This window comes from Piliocolobus tephrosceles, chromosome 4, assembly GCF_002776525.5.
Source record: "Piliocolobus tephrosceles isolate RC106 chromosome 4, ASM277652v3, whole genome shotgun sequence".
Taxonomy (NCBI): domain Eukaryota; kingdom Metazoa; phylum Chordata; class Mammalia; order Primates; family Cercopithecidae; genus Piliocolobus; species Piliocolobus tephrosceles.
This window is the reverse complement of record NC_045437.1, coordinates 138,535,811-138,556,571: the sequence shown is the minus strand read 5'-3', so window position 1 is coordinate 138,556,571 and position 20,761 is coordinate 138,535,811.

Below are 20,761 nucleotides of genomic sequence, written 5' to 3'. Positions count from 1 at the left end.
AAAAGCAAATATGCATCTGGCATATAGTAAGTGCACAATAACTGTTTATCAGAATGGGGATGATGATGTTGATGGTGTTATGCTACTTAGTCAAAGACAGAGTGTATCCTTGGGGAGACAGGAAACTTCAAAACACACATCTTTTCAGAAAACAGTTACTTAAGTGTACTTTTGACGAAGCAGTTCAATAATATATGAAGTGTTTATTATATACAAAGATCTGTCCTAGGCATGATTCACGTCCACAAGGTGTTTATATCGGGAGATAAAACAAGTCTATAGATAACTGTTAATAGTGTGTAGAAATAATGTTTCCCGGGAAAGATGCTAAGTGAAATGTGGTTTTAATGACAGAGGTGTGCCATTCCACTGGTGGAATTCTGCAAGTCCTGTGGACAAGTTGGTTCCTCAAATGGGGTTTGGAGGATGGGCAGAATTTTGTATTTTGAAAATGACACAGTTACCACTTTGGTTATTTCCTTGGTACTATAAAAGCTATACCTGATCTCTTTAGAAAATTTAGAAAAAAATCAGTAAGCAAATAGAAGAAAATCAAAATCCCCTGTGATTTTACCAGGGTGATAACTCATTATCCTTGGGTTGTATAATTTTAAAAATATTTTACTATGCAAATATATACAACCATAATTATACAAATGGCGTTGTACTACTCTATAAGTTTTTTTATCCAAAACACATTTTTTTTTTTCTCCACAAAATTGTATTAGACCTTTTAGTGAGTACATGATATTTAAGTCCTGGAGATACTATGCTGTGTTTAACCAAACCTCTTTATAGTTGGACATGTAAGAGGTTTTGAGGTTGTTTTTTGTTTATGTTTTGCCTGTTACAAACAATATTACCATAAACATAGTTGTAGCTAAATAATGCAGTCACACATGACTATTTTCTTAGGCTAATTTCTTAGTAGTGAAATTCCTAGGCCAAAGGGCATGTACTTTTTATTTTTATATTTTATTTTTTCTAAGTCGTGGAAATGAATAGCAGGTGTGTGCTTTTAAAAGGCATTTTGTTTGTACTGGGATGGGCAGGTTTTTTCTTGTTCTAACTTTTATTAATAACCTCAAAAAGTTATGTTAGTAATAATCCCCTACCCCTTGGAGACTTACGTATTTATTACCTTAGAATTTTGGAAGCATGTTCACACTCTTTCACTCCTTAATCTGATTGTCACAACAATTCTGTAAGTAGGCAGGTAGACATGATTCCCCATTTTTCAGATGAGGCAAACAAGTCTGAGAGAGTGAAGTTGGCTGCTTAGGGAAACACAGCTAGTGAATGACAGAGCTGGGACTGGCGCCCGTCTGCCAGCATGGAGGGCTGTTGCTCTCTCGCCTGGTACCATGCTGCCTATCTGCTGCTCACGACCACTTTATCACTTCACGAAATTAGCATGCTGGGGATTATTAGACCTATGATATTCACTAGACCTGTTTTCCAAGTTTTATACCACTTTCCCCTAGCATATTATTTATTTTTAAAAAAACTGCAACTTTGGGACATTTTTCTTGGCACTCTACTACTTTCTCAGGTTATGGTTGAATAGGCTTTGAACAGGCAATGGGGAAGAGGAGACAGTATTTCAAACAGTAGGAATAAAGTTGTGTAGGCAGAAATTAGGACAAAGGCTTCAAACTGGCTACTGTCTGGCTAGCTTTGGCTCACAGAAATATGTTGTTTAGCCTATGTTTAAAAAATTATGAACCAGTTGTCTACATTTGATGATAGGATATTTCATGTAGATTTCTGCATTGCTGGGTTCTTTTCATTCAGAAGCTCTGGTAGCCATAAGCTGCCTTCAAGCTGAGCCATGATTAACTGGAGCTGGGCAACTTCCACCCTCTTTAGAGCGGGCAGAAACATTCCAGTTTGCCTTCCAGCCTCATTGATCCCTGTTGTTTTCTGAGGGTCAATAGTCATTAGAAGTATGCCTGGTATACTGTTTTACTTACACTTAACTGGCACAGGCCCTCATGTTGCTGGCTGGGCCTTTCAGGCATCTGAGTGTACAAGCCCTTGCCTTCATCATGTGCATGGAACAGTTTTCCATTTCGATTGGAGCCTAGAGCACATGCCGGAAAGAAAACTGGACAGGCATTGGAACTTTATTTTGTAGACGCAAGGAAGCCACTGAGGGACCTGGCACTCTTAACTAACATTTTAGTGCCCTGTCCTGGAGCAGCTGCCTCCTGTTCATTTCATTGTTCTCTCCTTTTGCTGTGTTTTCTCTTTGTCATCTCTGTTCCCAGTGGGGAGTGTTTTCAAAAGACGAGGCAGATGTTTACATCTCCCTTTTAATGAAGGCACTGTGGCTCTTCCGTCCCTCTGAGGACATCTTGTAAATTGCTCTCTTGTTGTGAGAAGAGAACCCTTGTTTCTTCTGAGGCTCTACCTCCTTGGGTGGAGAGGAGGGCAAATAGACCAGGAAGAGTTTTCTATACTGTTAACTGGTGGATTCTTCAGGACTCAGGAAGAAGAAGAAAGCATTTCATCAGCTGTTACCAAGTGGTTACCAGTTGATCGATTTGTGTGGTGATCAGGTTGTGGAAAGTGTTTGCTTTTTCCTAGGTGAGGCAATCATCCTTTCCACATCTGTGAGATTAGACCCACCCCCTCCCATGTCCACATCACAGGGCCAGTTGGAGGACTGAGTTGGAAAATATACAAGAAAAGTGCCAAGTGTTACATAAACATTAGCATACTTTCCATCAAGAGGAGAAAATTGTTTTCATGGGAGAAAATGGGTCCTGGCCAAGCATTTTTGCAGGGTAATGAGTATAAACTCAACACTAAGTGGAGTAGATAGTTCAAGGTGCTGAGATAATTCAAGCTAACGATTTCAAGGGGTTTGGAAAACCTCACAGAACAACATGTCCTTGCTAGCTCAGTTAACCTACTTCAAATCCAAATATTAAACTTTTTCTGACTATGAGAATGGTCTTGGTTAAACTATCAACTTATAATACAGTGCCTAAAAGCATAGTCTCTGGCCAATGGCTGTACCTTTGAGTCATATTCTTTTTCTAGCTGATATTTAGGCCCCAGTTGTCTGATTTACAAAGCAATCATCTGAGCAATAGTATCTGCATCATAAATTTGTTGTGAGAATTAAATAAGGTATTCAGGTAAAGCCCTTAGCAAAATGCAAGGCCTATCCTAGGTGTTGAGTAAAAGCAGCTATTCTGAATAGTTCTTAGCTGCTGTGGCTGACTGATGTGGGAGGGTCTGCATGCAGGCCTGCTGGGGAGCAGCTCTACAGAAGCAGCATCCCCACCCTGGGAAAGAGCGTGAACTGAGGAGGCCATGGCAGTCTAAGAAAGGATACAGCGTTGGGAGATGGAATGTGGGGAATTCAAATGTCCCCATCTCCATGGTGTTGTCCTGGAAACCTTGTAAAGGTGACAGATCATTGCAGTTTCACCCTCCTTCTCCCATCTCAGCAGGTGGGACCCACCCTTGATGGTGAGGAGGAGAGAAATGTAATCAGGTTCCGCTCTGGATGGGCAGCCCTCTCCAGGGAGCCTGTGACGCGCTCTGCAGCAGCCTGGTGCAGAGCCGATGCAGGAGGCAGGCTGGGCGGGGCATCGTGCAGAGCTGGTTGCGGGTTACGGCAGGCGTGGGTGTTTTATGGCTGTGGCGGTGGCGCAGGCTTGCTAGTGGCTATTTGTGAGAAGCATTATTACTTGCCTTTTTATTACCTGCATCGAAGACGTTCTTTCTAAGAGCTTTCCCCTTTGTCCAAAGTCTCTCTCCTTTCCTGTTCTATCAGAAACATGCATTGTGTAGAAGCACAGAAACTACCAAAATCACATCATACACACTACAAATCTGTGCACACATATAAACTGGCGGCCCACCTCCCTCTGTATGGCAAGAATCCCCACACATAGGGTACAGGGCAGCCGGTCCTTGTGGGGCATGGGGAAGGCCCCACACCACTTAGCTTCTCAGTGACCTTTGGTCTCTTCCCTCTTCCTTTCTTTCAAAGATCTGTTAAAGATGCAAATGCAGAAATTAACAGTCAGCATTGCTGTCCAAACTATCACTCCACACATATTTAGTCAGTGTCTACAAAGACAAGGCTCAGCATGCTCGTCACCAAGAGCCACACAGGTTTCCAGTATAACTGGAGAAGTGGAACCCACCCAGAGCCTGGAAAGGGGATGTGCTAGACAGGAGTCTTGGTCTTCCTCCTGCCACTTCCTCAGCTGTGTGACCTTCTCTGTCCCTTCCCCTTTCTGGGTTTTTGTTTGCCTGTTTAAGCAATAAATATTACATGCTAGGTGATCTCTGTGTTCCCCTTTAGCCCCAACATTCTGTAATTCCGTGGAGTCTGTCATCTTGGTTCCCCCACAGCCCTCCACTCTTTCTTTAGAATGAAGCATTATTGGTAAAAGCCCATATTGCTATGCCTTTCGTCTGCACCTGCTAATGCAGTGTCTCCAGCCCCCGGCAAGGCCCTTTAAGCTATTTCAGGGGGTCCCTAGGGAGAGTCCCATATGTGCTAACAAATAAATCTGGTCAGCTATTACCTGGCATCTGCCATTTCTCCCTTCGGATGCCCTCTCTGATGCTCAGAGCAATGCTCTGCTGTGTTCATTGGTTAGCAGATGTTGCTTCACCAGATCCTCCAGTGCCCAGAGGCAAGCCACCTCCTGCCAGGCCCTGCTACTTCCTCAGACCTCCATGGCCTCCAAGGGAGGGAGCTCAGTGATGTCACAGTGCCCCCCACACCCCCACCCCACTCCCACCTCTGCCCCTGGTGCCTTCGGACTTCAAAGCCACTCCAGGAAATCAGTTTCCACTTCTGTCAGTTACTGATTCTTTTGCCACTGTGTGAGGGCTCTAGGGGTAAAGTAGGGCAGAATGCACCCATTTTTCTTTAGCTCCCCACTGGAATGTGCACAGTTTTGCCTTCCAATGGCTTATAGAATTTTCAGTGGGAATTCTTTCCGTGTTGGTTTACTTTCAAGACATAAACCTACCAGAAGCTGGGATGAGGAAAAACTGGAGTGTAAGAAATGCCCTGGATTCAGAATTACTCTACCTTCCAATAATAAAGGATTTGGCTAAGGGATAATATAGAATTGGAAAGTTTGCTACATAGAATTTTCTTAGGGGATACAGGAATGTTTACACTGTATTCTGATCCATATTCTTTATGCCTTGTGTCTCCTAAGGGACTTACAATTATAAGAGACTCTGCTAAATAGAAAACAGGCATCATTTTACTCCAGTGCAGACACTAGCAAACTGAGAGTACACAGCATGAGCCTAAGATCTAAAGGGAACTTTTTCTCCCTCCTGTTCTGAACCTGCGTCTTGAGATCTAACTGCCTGCGTGGTTCAGGAGAGGGAAGTGATACACCTCACTTTGAGCACCTAGCCTAGTACCTGGCATGTAGGAGATAGAAAATTTGGTACATGTTTGTTGATTGAGTGAGGAACTAAATATAGGAAAGAAGAGAGGGAGAGACAGAGAGAGCTGGGCTCAAAAGACAGGCCACATCTGTCACATTGGCAGATAAGTGAGAACCTCTGGCTCTCTTCTCCCAGACAGTCATTATTCCAAATGTTCCATTATAATTGATTTTGTTTTAGCATATACACACAGCATGTTTCTTCATTCCCTGATGGTAGTAGTGAGAATGTATCCTCTTTGCTCCTCCTGGAAATGTGGGTAAGTAAGCCTAAGATTAAGAGCTGTGCTAATGATTTTAGTAAATGGCGTCACCTACCCACAAATCCTGTAAACTTTTCTTGTATAACTGATGCTTCTGTGCCTTTTAAACTTAGGGATAAAATGGGTAGAAGCCACAGGAAGGCAAAACTCCATTCAAAGAATGAAGTAAATTTTTTTTTTTTTTTTTAGATGGAGTCTCACTCTGTCACCCAGGCTGGAGTGCAGTGACTCGATCTCGGCTCACTGCAAGTTCTGTGTCCCATGTTCATGCCATTCTCCTGCCTCAGCCTCCCAAGTAGCTGGGACTACAGGTGCCTGCCACCACGCCTGGCTAATTTTTTTTTGTATTTTTAATACAGATGGGGTTTCACAGTGTTAGCCAGGATGGTCTTGATCTCCTGACCTTGTGATCTGCCCACCTCGGCCTCCCAAAGTGCTGGGATTACAGGAGTGAGCCATCGCGTCCGGCCCAAACATGAAGTAAATTTTAAGATAAGGTAGGTGATCTTTCCGGGTAGTGTTTGTTACTCCTTACTGGAAGTATTTAATCAGAGGCTGTATGACTACTTGGTTAGAAGGTTATATGAGAGATTCAAACACCAGAAGGACAATAAATTGGCCCTAAAATCCTCTCTAAGTGTAGGAGTCTATATTTGTTTGGAATTTTTTTAACACTAGTTTTACTATAAGTATGTAACGAGACATCACCCAACCCACGTATTAGACTTCCTTTGTACGCTTGATACAGAGATGGGTAGGATAAATAAACTGTTCATAGCTAGCAGGCCATCTAATATCATCACTCATACTGTCAAAAATGGGGCTAAAGGATTTTAAACCATTGGGTCCAGCTTACAATCCCAGTTCAAGTGTACTTTTTCATGTCAACTGTCCAGTGGAGATCCTCTTTCTCTCTTAATGACCTCTTCACTGATGACCTTATCGGTAAGATTGACTTTCTTCACACTACACTGTAAGGATCACAATAAGAGAGACTATGTCTGCTATATATATGGATGCATCCTGAGCACCTAGCATAGTGTCTGTCATGTAGTGGATAGATAATGAGTTCGTACGGGTTGATTTAATACCAAACCTCTCCATTTAAGTCACAGTGTACTGAATACCATAAATTCAAGGACAGAAGTCTATGATCCAGAGATAGAAAAAATACTTCTGACTGCATCTTAGTCCTTGATCTAGAGTGTCAACATCATCTTAAGACTGCTTAAGGACCCAGTTAAAGAGAGGTGTAGGCTTGTTCCTGAATAACGGCTGAATCTGCTTAAGTCAAGGGTCCTATTTAATATATCAGTGCATTTGGGTTGGTGTGGCTGGCTGGTGAAGATCTAATATTTTCAAATGATGTACACTGCAGAATATTAATTGGAGAGAAACAAGTTACTGTGAACTTTTTATCTAAGGAGGCTAGAGGACTGTGTGGATGAGACTAAGTAAGAACGTTCAGTCTTCATTATGAATGTCTTAGGAACAACTTCTTTCATAGCTAAGCATGATTGCCATAAACTGGGATCATTCTTTTGCAAATGTATGTCTTTGATTTCAAAGAGATGGGCTCGGAGAGTAGCAGTGATTGTATGTACTTCATCTATGCAAGTGGAGATAATCTGGAATATAATGTGGTCAGTATTTCCAGGGGTTTGTGATCTTAATTGGATCCTCCATGCAGCTTGGCTATCTTCCCACAGGTTCCAAGTTACATCCCTTCTCCATTTTTCCTTCATGGCTCTTACCCAATTTTACCGCTTTCTGAAAATGCCCAGTTTTGTCTTTTTTTTTTTTTTCTAACACGGATGAACTTTACTACTTCACTGAAAAGATGGATCATCATTATCATTCTTGCCACACCAACTGCCTCTTATGATATCTACAAGCATATCTCCTCCTGTCTCTTTCTCTCCTTTCTCCCTGTGTCAGAGAGAGAGGTGGGGAGAGAGAAAGGGAGAGAGATTCATCCTGCTGGCTAAGGGTCATCTCTTTGCCCATCTTTGTATCCAATTCACTCCCTTGTGAATCTTGTTTTGTCAGTCATTTGCTTTGTGGTCTTTTCCTCAGTTGCCATCTCCATCATACTTGTTCTTTCTTCTCAGTGTATAAATATAACCAGTACCAGATTCCCCACAAGATATAGTCTTTCTTTCCTCCTCTTACCAGTCAGTTTTCTTCAAAGGCATACACTAGTTTTCAGCATTTTTACTACATTCTGTTTATCAGAACCCATTTAGTCACCCAACAGTACGATGTCCTCTCCTCCCCTACACATTGCAATTGCTCCTTCTACCTGGTAATAAACTGTGTTTTCAAGTCCTGTGGGTATTTCCTGTGCTATTCCTTCTCAAACTCTTTGTGACATTTGGCATCGGCCATCTCTTTTGATTGCTGTGGCATGACTGTTGCTGGCTTTCCTCCCCTCTGCCCGACAGTCTTTCTCAACCAGGGATCCTCACCTGGGACACATAACACAGAAAATAGTTTGAGTGATGTTATTTTCTCAATTCTCCTATGGAAGGTTCATAACTAGTACCCTTCTGGGAGAGAAGTTAAACCATTACATACAGGGATGCCTCAGGGCATTTGAGTTTCTCTCCCTCAGTGCTTGAGAAAAGCGTGGCACCATCTCTGCTTTCTTCCAGGATTTCTTTCTTTTTCTTCCCTTCTTCACTCTGATTTCTCATTCTTCTAATGCTAAACATTATCTCTGGATGGATACTTCTAAGCCTGTGGCAGGAACTACCAATTATAATCTTGTGATTCTGAAAACACTCTTAAGCCAGACCTCTGTGCTAAATGCCATACCCTTGTATCTGTTTGCCTCCCTGACAGCTCTTCTTGTATAGCTCACAAGTAACTCAAATGCAATATGTCCAAAATAAACTCACCATCTTTCCCATAGTCTTTCTTGTTCTCCTAAATGATATCATCATTCACCCGGACACCCACGCCAGATCTGGGAGGTGTTTAAGATTCTGTTTTCTCATACATCCTTTCCTAATATAATTATTTACTAAATTGCTTCCATATTTACTTTCTTGTTGTCTTATTAATCTCTTATCATGAATTTGATTCAGGCCCTCAATCTCTAGATTTCAACCAGGTAGAAGCTTCCCAAGGGTCTCCTTATTTCAAAGTACACTACTTCCCTCCCACCGCCAATAACCACAGAACAATTAATCTAATACTCAAATGGGATTATGCCTCTTCCCACTTCAATGTTTTCAAGTTCCCACTCCACGTCTACAGTAGCTTTTATCTACTACAATGCATTTTGAACTGTTGGGTCCTCCATGATTGGTCTTTGGTCACCTCTGGCCTCATAGCTTTCTTACACACCATGTATTCTAACCATTTTCATATGTTTACCTGTTGTTTACTCTTGCCCTGGGATGCCTGTCCCCGCTTTGCTACCTTAAGGGCCTGCTCCCCATATCCGGTTGAAATTCTTTTTCTCTAAATTTGCTCCCTACTCAGTTACACACTAATCAAGGCACACACCACACAGTAGTTACTGATTTACCTACTGGTCTCTTCAATTAGACTATGAACTTATTAGGGGCAGAGGCAATGCTTACTTGATTTCTTCCTCTATAACTAGCATTCAGATAAAAAGAAGGCATTAAATAGATGCTTATTTAATGAGCAATAAGTCTGAAATAAAATTTTCAAAGGCAGAAGAATAGATTCATTGTTTTAACTAATGGCAAAGAGAGGAGTCCTAGATTTAGAATCAGATATCTGAGATCCCATCCCAACCTACTGATAACTAGTGATCTGTCACTGGGTAGACCACTTAACTTATTTTAGCCTCTGTCTTAGTCTGTTCGTGCTGCTATAACAGAATACCTGAGACTGGGTAATGTATGAAGAACAGAAACTTATTTTCACACAGTTGTAAAGGCTGTGAAGTCTAAGATCAAGGGGCTGGCAGGTTCTGTTGTCTGATGAGGGTCTGGTTTCTGCTGCCAAGATGACACCTTGACTGGTGCATCTTCTAGTGGGGAGGAACACTATGTCCTCACGTAGCAAAAGGTGGAGGGGCAAAAAGGGCCAAACTCTGTCAAGCTCTTTCATTTTTATTTTTAAATCATTTTTCAAGCCCCAAATCAAATGCATTTTTAAAATGAAATGAAGCATATACAAAATACTAATTTTAATGTTAACAATAAAATAATATAATTAATCCTCCACCTTAAGCCATCTCTTTGTCAAGACCACAAGTCTCCACTCCATCAAGCCCTTTTATAATGACATTAGTCTATTAATGAGGGCTCTGCCTTTCAATACTGTTGCATTGGGGATTAAGTTTTCAGCACATGAATTTTGGAGGACACATTCAGACGACAGCATTCCATCCTCAGTCCCCAAAATTCATGCCCTTCTTACATGCAAAATACATTTTTTTCATCCCAATAGCTCCTCAAAGTCTTGTTCTAGCATCAACTTTAAAATCTAAAGTCCAGAGTCTTATCTGAATCAGATATGGATGAGACTAAAGGCACATTTCATACTGAGGCAAATTTCCCTTCAGCTGTGAGCCTATGAAATCAAACAAGTTATGTCCTTGCAAAGTACAATGGTGGGACGTAGGAAAGAAGAAGGGGGTAACAGGTTTCAAGTAAGTCCAAACCCAGCAGGGCAGACAATATTAAACCTTAAGGCTGAATTTTTTTATTTTTATTTATTTTATTTTATTTTATTTTATTTTTTGAGTTGGAGCCTCGCTCTGTCGCCAGGTTGGAGTGCAGTGGTGTGATCTCGGCTCATTGCAACCTCTGCTTCTGGGTTCAAGCGATTCTCCTGCTTCAGCCTCCGGAGTAGCTGGGACTATAGGTGTGCACCACCACACCCAGCTAATTTTTATATTTTTAGTAGAGACAGGGTTTCACCATGTTGGTCAGGATGGTCTCGATCTCTTGACCTCGTGATCCGCCTGTCTAGGCCTCCCAAAGTGCTGGGATTACAGGCGTGAGCCACCACGCCTGGCCAGCTGGAATCTTAAGAATTATCTTCTTTGACTCCACATTCTACATCCTGGACACACTGGAATGGGGGTTAGGCCTCCTAAACCTTTGGCAGCTCTGCCCGGTGGGATTTCCTGAGCACAGCCCAAACTTCAGCATGTACACATCGAAATTGCATCCCTGCAGTTTTCCCAGCTGGTGCTACACAGTGGTGGCTCTACAGGGGTCTCAAGGGTGACCCTGCCCCCATGGCTCCACTAAACATTTACCTAGTGGGGGCTCTCTGTGGTGGTTCCAGTTCCATAGTTCTGCTGGGCACGGCTCTAGTGAGGGCTCTCTGCAGTGGCTTCGTCCCTGTAGCAGATCTCTGCCGGGGACCTAAGCTATCTGAGGCATCCTTTGAAATCTAGGTGGAGGGAGCCATGCCTCCACAGCCCTTGCACTCTGCTTGCCTATAGAATTAGTACTATGTGATACCACCGAGGCTCAATACTTATGCTCTCCAGAGCAGCATTCTGAGCTGCACCTGGGCCCACTTGAGCCACAGCTGGGGTGGCTGAGGTGGGCTGCTCTGGAATGTGAGAAGCACAGACCTCAGTCAGTCCTGGGAAGTGAGTTCCAAAATGCCACAGGTACTCTGGGCCCCTTCGCCCAAAATGATTCTGCCCCCAAGTCCCTTGTATTCTGGGCCTGTGATGCAGAGAACAGCCTTCAAGATCTCTGAAACGCCTTTAGGGTTATTTTCCCATTGTCTTGATGAATAACACCTGGCTTCCATGCTAATCTCATTATTAAACTGCCACTTGGTCACAGCCTTGGTTTTTTTCCCCTCTAATATGCTTTATTATTCTTTACATGGTCAGATGGAAAAAATTTCAAATGTTTACATTCTGCGTCCCTTTTGATGATAAATTCAATTTTTAAATCACTTCTCTCCTCACATTTTACTATAAGCATTTAAGAGAAGCTACACGGAACCCCGAATGCTTTGCTGCTTAAAGATTTCTTCTGCCAAATATTCTAGTTAACTTTCTTGAGTTCTGCCTTCCACAAAGCCCTGGGACGGGGACATAATTCAGCCAAGTTCTTCACCACTTTGTAACAAGGATGGGCTTTCCTCCAATTTTCAATACCTTGTTCCTCATTTTCCCTTTGAGACTTCATCAGAATAGTCCTTACTGTCATGACCTCCTAAATAAGATCTAACAATGTGCAGACTTTTCCTAGTCTTCTCTTATTCTGAGTCCTCGCTAGACTCACCCTTAATGCTCCATTCATGGCAATACAAGATCTTTCCAGCATCCACTTCAAAACCATTCCAGCCTCTGCCCATTAACAAGTTCCAAATCCACTTCCACATTTTTAGGTCTTTATTATAACAACACGCCCACTGCTCTGGTACCAACTTCTGTCATTTCATTTGTGTTACTACAACAGAACACCTGAGACTGGGTAATTTATTAAGAACAGACATTTATTTTCTGATGGTTTTAGAGACTAGAAGTTCCAAGATCAAGGTGTTGGCAGGTTCAAGAATCTGAAGAGGGTTCACTCTCTGCTTCCAATATGGTGCTTTGAATGCTGAGTTCGCACATGACAGAAGGAAAAAGGACAAAAAGGAGCCAGTGTCCCTCCGCCATGACCTTTTATAATGGTATTAACCTCTCATGACCCAAGCACCTCCCAAAAGGCCCCACCTCACACACAGTGAAAGCATTGGATTAACTTTGCCATGCATATTTTGGGGGACACATTCAGACCACAGTAGTCTCACTTTCTTCATCTCTAAAGTGGGGAAAGTATAAAGTACCTTATGGGTCCCAGAGGGCAGATTATGAAAGATCACATGAAATCTCATGAGAATCAAGAATATGAAAGGGCTGCAGAGATGGAAGAGATTTTTACTATTTTGTATAGAATAAAAGAGCTGAGAGGAAAGATAAAACCTCTGTGTTCAAGTTTTCTATATCTTGATGTACTGTTCAAAACCACATCTGTGGCTTTTGTGCTCTGGAATTAAAGAATAATCAAGCTAAGTATCTTGCCAGGTCATAGCATATGAGATTATGCTGTTATTCTCCAGCAATCATGACAGAGGAAGAGTTGACATCCATTTATATGTTGTAAATTGGTTCACTCATTCCATTAATTTTTCTTGAGAAACTATATGGAGCCAGACACTGAACTCAGTACCATGAAGAATATAGAGAAGAAATGGACAGGAATCATGTCTTCAAGAAGGTTTCAGTTTAGGAAGAAGCTAATACATGCCACTTTTTACTTTGCTTTGTAGATATTTATAATAAGTCACAGAAAGGCTAATAGAGGGATCCTGGGAGGACTTCAGGGAGGAGATGATATTGGCCTTAAGAGATGGACAGGAGGTGGATATGTAGGGTGGGCAATGGGGAAAGAAACTCTGCAAATGGCATCAACCCTACTTGTGGAAATTCGGGAGTGGGTCAGATTTGCCCAAGTAAAGGTAGAGAGGCATATGAAGAATAAATCGGAATGATAAGTAGAATCATTGAGTGCAACAAAATAGTGCAATAGAGGATGTGGTCTCATAGTTCTCAGCTGTCAGGATTTTCTCCATTAAGGAAGAAACCTCTATTTGGTAACACCTGAGAGGGGATCTCAATATTTGCTCTCCAACTTCTGCTGGTGTCATTCTGAATGCTTCCTACTTGACCTGACATTCAATTTCATAACCCCCGTTGTAATATTGTGAAGTAAATTTCATAAAACTTACCTTACCTCTCAGGGGTGTTATGGAGTATAAATGACTACATCCTAAGCAAAACATTAATTGGGTTTTTCAGGTAAAGGTGCTCAGTAAGTAAAAATGCTAATGCTGTTATGAGTTTTCCCTCCTTCTCTGTCATCCTGGGAAGCAGAAATGATGTTTACACAGCCATGTAAAACCATCTTCTTCAGCACTCTAACCTTATGGGCGGAAAAATATATGTGTAGTAGTAATAATCAAGCTGGGTTTGAAGCATTGAGAGGGAGGGCTTGTACACTGGATGGTTCCCTGGGGGAGGCAACTTATAAACCTTATTTTAATCTTCATCAACAGGAGACATGATCCTGTAAAGGAACATTCTTAAGAAGTAGAAAAGCGTTTGTTCTTGCAGATTGACAACATCACGGATCAGATTATAGTGCTAATTTTGTTTGTTTCTTGGTGCTACACAGTTAAACAAAGGAGACATGGTCTTGTCTATTTGGCCCCTATGTGGCCCTGCTAAAGTCTATTTAACCTAATTACTTTCAGGTGGAAGCTTTCCAGTCATGTGTGGAGTTAGGAAATATTCATTCCCAACAGGGAAGACTTCCAGGAGACAGTCTTCCATGAGCTCTTTCATTTCTGCCTATGTTTTGAGCAAGAGACATGAACAGCCTTATGTAGGACTATATGTTAAGGATATTTATACAGCAAAAAGCTTTGGAAGAGAAAGATATTGTCCCCCTCTGGAGGATAGGGCAGATTTCTTTCCTGACCAGGATAACAAAGATAATGTTACTCTGGGGCAAAGGTGTGTCAGATTTGCTAGTGTCTCCATGAAACATTGGAGGTTTCCTAAGCTTAGGGTTCCTCAGCTAGATCACAAATACATTGTGCTTGCTGTGTCTACCTGGCCCCATCTCTGTATTGCCCCATAAAATTCGGGGGCAAGGGAAATAGAGGCAAACATGTAGTTTATGCTGCCTGCTGTGCTGTGAGAATAAAGTTCTTTGTCTCTGACCCAGGAATCTCATGCCTTCTGCTAACATGTATGGAACTACGGCAGACTAAATTATTAGTTTACCAGATCTCAGACCCTTCCTAGTTCTTGATACTGAACTTGCTACCTATTTTTTATCCAAATAATTTAATGCTTTTGTATCTATTTTCTTTTCTTTTTCTCCCAATCATAGGAGCTATGCACTGCCTTAAATCAGTGCCTCGTTATAGCACCCTGGGAGAGGTAATGCAGCAGCTTCCTGACTGCTTTATTGCCTCCAGTCTCTCCTCACTCTTCATTCATGTCCTACACAGTTGCCAGACTCAAGTCCCTGAAGCATAGCCTTGATCTTGTCACTCCTTCACTCCACAATATCTAATGGTTCCCTATTGCCAGAATGAATCATAACCTCTAGATGAAATAAATACCTCCGATGGTCAGGCCTTACTGTGTATCTTCAGTTCTCTGCTTTTACTATTCTTCCTTTTGCACTCCACTCTCTAACCAAGCCAAACCATCCACATTCCCCAAACACAGTCTGCCATTTCCTGCTCCGTATCTGTTCTCATGTTGTTTCTTCTGCCAGGAATACTCATATTACTCTTTATGTCTGCCGCGGAAATTCTATCATTTTTTTTCACTCATGCTTAAATACAAATTTCTTCAACATGCTCTCTCATTTTCTACCCCAACCAAAGCTACCATTTCTCATGGCACTTTTCTCATTCAGTTTTGTGCTGCAGTCACTGATATTCATCTTACCGTCAGTTGAGGGCAAAGATCGCCTTGTGCTCTTCTTTGTGACACGTCATCTCACTCATTAGCACTTTTTAAATGGGCACTCAGGTAAGTGTTCTGAATCACATCTTGATTTGATAGATGACTCCACTGGAGTTCAGACAGGCAAAGATGTTTGTTGAGGCTACACAGCAAATTGGTGAGAAAACATGTGGACCAGAATGTTAGTCTTCTGGTTTGAAGCAAAGAGGGAATGTTTCACTCCCTGGGAAGCCTGATGTTGGCATTATGTGCCTTAAGGAGTTGGCAGCTGTATGTTAGAGGGGAAGATATTAGTGAGAAAAATCAGGCTCTAAAATCTAACCAAGCAATTTGCTTTCTAGGTGAAGCTACTGGGCTTTCATTCAAATATTATTTATTCTGATTCTAGTTTACAAATTCACCCATAAATGGAGTGACATTACGTATCACCCCATTTAGAGAAGTGTGGGGGGTGTGGCTTCCCACAGGTCCCCAAGACCCTGCTCCAGAGGTGGCTGCTGCAGCCCTGCCCCTGGCTGGTAGCCAGACTCTTGGGAAAGTCCAGTCTTTACTGCCTATTGGAGATCAGGATGGAGCAGCTAAAATTCCTGCCCTACAGCAAATCTGCTGACTCCCTGGGCTGTTTTGGAGGAGGGAAAGGAAGACGATTTTATCAGTTGTTCTACAGGAAAGAGAAGTATGACTCTCAGGCTGCCTTTCCTGGAAGATGAAGACTGCCTAGCTCGTGGAGGGTCCTTCACTGCTGGGTGTCCCTGACAGAGAGGTGAACACATAATTTTCCTCAAGTTCACATTCCTGACCATTAGCATCTTTCCTAGATGATTAAACAGTGAGCTGGTTCTCTGATGGTAACATTTATTGAACTGTTCATCACATGCTGATCACAGATTCTTAGAGCCGCAAGAAGCTCTGGGCTTGCCTAACCTAATCTGATAGGGAAACTGAGGCCCAGAGAGGCCTCTTAACTCTTATATTTTCTCTTCTCTCACTCCAAGGCCATGGTCTTTACGGTGACCTTGAGTAGAGAGAATAGTGTTGATTAGGGCAATCAAGAATAGAAAAACACTACAGAAATACTCCTGGAGTCCAAGGAAAATGTGTAACAGAGGAACACATCCCTTGCTAAGAAAAATGGACTGCATTCCTGGAAGATGAAGAAACAGACTTTAAAACAAAAGTAACTCACAGAACCTCTAATCTGGATAAGATACTATTTTTTAAGGAACAAATTAAGAAACACTTCTTGTTTTTCACACATGAAAAAGCTGGAAAGGGGTGACAAGGCAACCTTACACAAATGTAATCACTACTGTGTGCTGTATTAGGTTTATTAGGGAGAGTCGGGGGGAGCTTTTGTCCGTGCCTTGAATCACAATGGATGCAGTGGAATCTCCGTCATTAAAATTTGAAGGTAGATAAACAGTAAATATTTCCAGGGATAATTACTTAGTGCTGGGCAAACCTCAAAGTGTTGGAAGTTCCAACTCCTGTTGGATCAGGGCCATAGAGCTAGGGGTATTTATCTAAAGCTTATCTGAATCATCTCAGCAGCAGAGGTAGGTAGAATTTGGCAAGCACTCTTCACTCGGTTATGTTTGGGAGGTTTAATAATAACAGTTAAAAAAACTTTCCCTAAGGAGACATTTATTATTCCTACAATATCACCAGTAGCGGAATCACTCCTCCCTATTTCCTTTGCCCTGCCCCTTCCACTCCATCAGACCTCATTTACAAATCCCAACAAACTCAGCAAAGCCTCCTTTGCAAAAATGAAGCTCTTCCCTGGATATGTTTCCTGGAAGAGTCTTTCTTCAGTAGAATTTTTCAACAACTGAACTAGGAACATGGATATTTGTTGCTGAATGTTTCAGTTCTGAGTTGTATTTATTAAGTGCTCTTAGGTCCTTATCCGACAAGACGGCACGTTCAGGGTGGTATAGCCATAGATCTCTTACGTCCTTATCATAGAGAAAAATATAGAAGAAAAACATGTCTGTCCACCAAGAGTTTTTGGGCTCAGACCCCAGTTATGTCATCAGCTTCTAGGGGTTTAACCTTAAATACATCACTTTAAAGCCTGAGCCTTCTCATCTATAGAATAAGGGAATGGATCAGATGATTTTAAGATATGTTCCGGTTCTAAAATACATGAAGCCACCATCAGAGTTAGAATGGATGTTCGATATTTTGCAGTTTACTTTTCAGATAGGGAAGCTGATTAATTGGGATAGTCACTTTGTTTGTTTGAGTATCACGCTTATCAAAGCCAGATGAAATCTGCACATGAGATGGTTACATTAGCACTAAGGACAATAAATAGCACGTTTCCTAAACGTGTGGTACAGAAGCAAAGCAGCACGTTAGGATTAAACATTTCGGGAAGGCTGCATGAAGGGGGGATGGGATTTGCTACAAGAAAGGGAAGGATGGTGGGGCTGACAGCAGAGGCAAAGGCACAGAGATGGGGAGGTGGCAGCCGCGTGTGAGCCAGAGTGAACACTAAGGCAGGGTGATCCAAAGTAAAGCACGCGTCTGCCTGCTGGCACTTCCACTCGGATTCTGGGTAGCATATAGACTTGGTATTAAATGATGTAGAATTGTGTTGTGAGAAAAGTTATTTTCTTTTCAATTCTCTTTTGATTCATCTGATTATGTCAGGGAGAAAGACTCGTGTGTGAGCTAATATATTTTTAAAAGCCTCTCAATCTTTTTTAAAGCAAAAAATGCAAGTTTTAGGTTCAGAGACATCATCAAGTAACAGTGTCTTTTAAATTTAATAACTTTGGCTTGTTCTTGTATTTATTTTGAGGTTTCCTTCTATTTATGGCAAGTGATAGAATTTTTCCACTTGTGTAGTAATGTGAGGTTTCTTCTTTAAGTAATTTTAAATGGAAATGTATCTTTTTAAATTAAAGTACTAAGTAGATAGCAATGCAGGTGGTAAGAGGGCATGGAAAAGTGCAGAAGTAATGTAGGAGTGATGATGTTTGGAAAATCCTGAGGTGATTGTTAAGAGCCTGGGCTCTGGAGCAAGACAGGAGTGACTTCCAATGTTGCCTCTGATACTTACCAACTTTATGACTTTGAGACTGATTTTGGGGGTTACATGGAGATGGAAAAGCAAAGAAGGATAATGACGACTTTAGGAAAGGATTTGCAGGATTGTCAGGAAGTGAACACAGCTTGTCTCATGCCTTTCCTTACCGCAAGCTCTGACCCTTTGGAAACAGGTGCTCCCGTGTGAAGCACCTCCACCTTCAGGGCTGGGCTGTTTTTATTCACCCCTCTTTTGGTGCTGTTAGTACCTACTGACCCCCCTTCATTCTGTGGATAGAAAGATACTGTGGCATGGTGGAAGGGACGCTGGGCTTGAACTTGGGAGACCAAGATTTGAACCACTGACTCTTTTTGGAAAAGTCACTGAATATCAGTGATCTTGAATATCAGTGTTAATGATATGGGGATAATTATATCAAATACCCAGGATTGAGAAGGTCATAAACGAAATGACAGAGATGAAAACCATGACACGAGAAATACGTGACAAATGCACAAGCTTCAGTAACCGACTCGATCAACTGGAAGAAAGAGTATCAGCGATGGAGGATCAAATGAATGAAATGAAGCGAGAAGAGAAACCAAAAGAAAAAAGAAGAAAAAGAAATGAACAAAGCCTGCAAGAAGTATGGGATTATGTAAAAAGACCAAATCTACGTCTGATTGGGGTGCCTGAAAGTGAGGGGGAAAATGGAACCAAATTGGAAAACACTCTACAGGATATCATCCAGGAGAACTTCCCCAACCTAGCAGGCCAGGCCAACATTCACATTCAGGAAATACAGAGAACGCCACAAAGATACTCCTCCAGAAGAGCAACTCCAAGACACATAATTGCCAGATTCACCAAAGTTGAAATGAAGGAAAAAATCTTAAGGGCAGCCAGAGAGAAAGGTCGGGTTACCCACAAAGGGAAGCCCATCAGACTGACAGCAGATCTCTCGGCAGAAACTCTACAAGCCAGAAGAGAGTGGGGGCCAATATTCAACGTTCTTAAAGGAAAGAATTTTCAACCCAGAATTTCATATCCAGCCAAACTAAGTTTCATCAGTGAAGGAGAAATAAAATTCTTTACAGATAAGCAAATGCTTAGAGATTTTGTCAGCACCAGGCCTGCCTTACAAGAGACCCTGAAGGAAGCCCTAAACATGGAAAGGAACAACCGGTACCAGCCATTGCAAAAACATGCCAAAATGTAAAGACCATCGAGCCTAGGAAGAAACTGCATCAACTAACGAGCAAAATAACCAGTTAATATCATAATGGCAGGATCAAGTTCACACATAACAATAATAACCTTAAATGTAAATGGACTAAATGCTCCAATTAAAAGACACAGACTGGCAAACTGGATAGAGAGTCAAGACCCATCAGTCTGCTGTATTCAGGAGACCCATCTCACATGCAGAGACATACATAGGCTCAAAATAAAGGGATGGAGGAAGATCTACCAAGCAAATGGAGAACAAAAAAAAAGCAGGGGTTGCAATCCTAGTCTCTGATAAAATAGACTTTAAACCATCAAAGATCAAAAGAGACAAAGAAGGCCATTACATAATGGTAAAGGGATCAATTCAACAGGAAGAGCTAACTATCCTAAATATATATGCACCCAATACAGGAGCACCCAGATTCATAAAGCAAGTCCTTAGAGACTTACAAAGAGACTTAGACTCCCATACAATAATAATGGGAGACTTCAACACTCCACTGTCAACATTAGACAGATCAACGAGACAGAAAGTTAACAAGGATATCCAGGAATTGAACTCATCTCTGCACCAAGCGGACCTAATAGACATCTATAGAACTCTCCACCCCAAGTCAACAGAATATACATTCTTCTCAGCACCACATCACACTTATTCCAAAATTGACCACATAATTGGAAGTAAAGCACTCCTCAGCAAATGTAAAAGAACAGAAATTATAACAAACTGTCTCTCAGACCACAGTGCAATCAAACTAGAACTCAGGACTAAGAAACTCAATCAAAACCGCTCAACTACATGGAAACTGAACAACCTGCTCCTGAATGACTACTGGGTACATAACGAAATGAAAGCAGAAATAAAGATGTTCTTTGAATCCAATGAGAACAAAGATACAACATACCAGAATCTCTGGGACACATTTAAAGCAGTGTGTAGAGGGAAATTTATAGCACTAAGTGCCCACAAGAGAAAGCAGGAAAGATCTAAAATTGACACTCTAACATCACAATTAAAAGAACTAGAGAGGCAAGAGCAAACACATTCAAAAGCTAGCAGAAGGCAAGAAATAACTAAGATCAGAGCAGAACTGAAGGAGATAGAGACACAAAAAACCCTCCAAAAAATCAATGAATCCAGGAGTTGGTTTTTTGAAAAAATCAACAAAATTGACAGACCGCTAGCAAGGCTAATAAAGAAGAAAAGAGAGAGGAATCAAATAGATGCAATAAAAAATGATAAAGGGGATATCACCACCGACCCCACAGAAATACAAACTACCATCAGAGAATACTATAAACA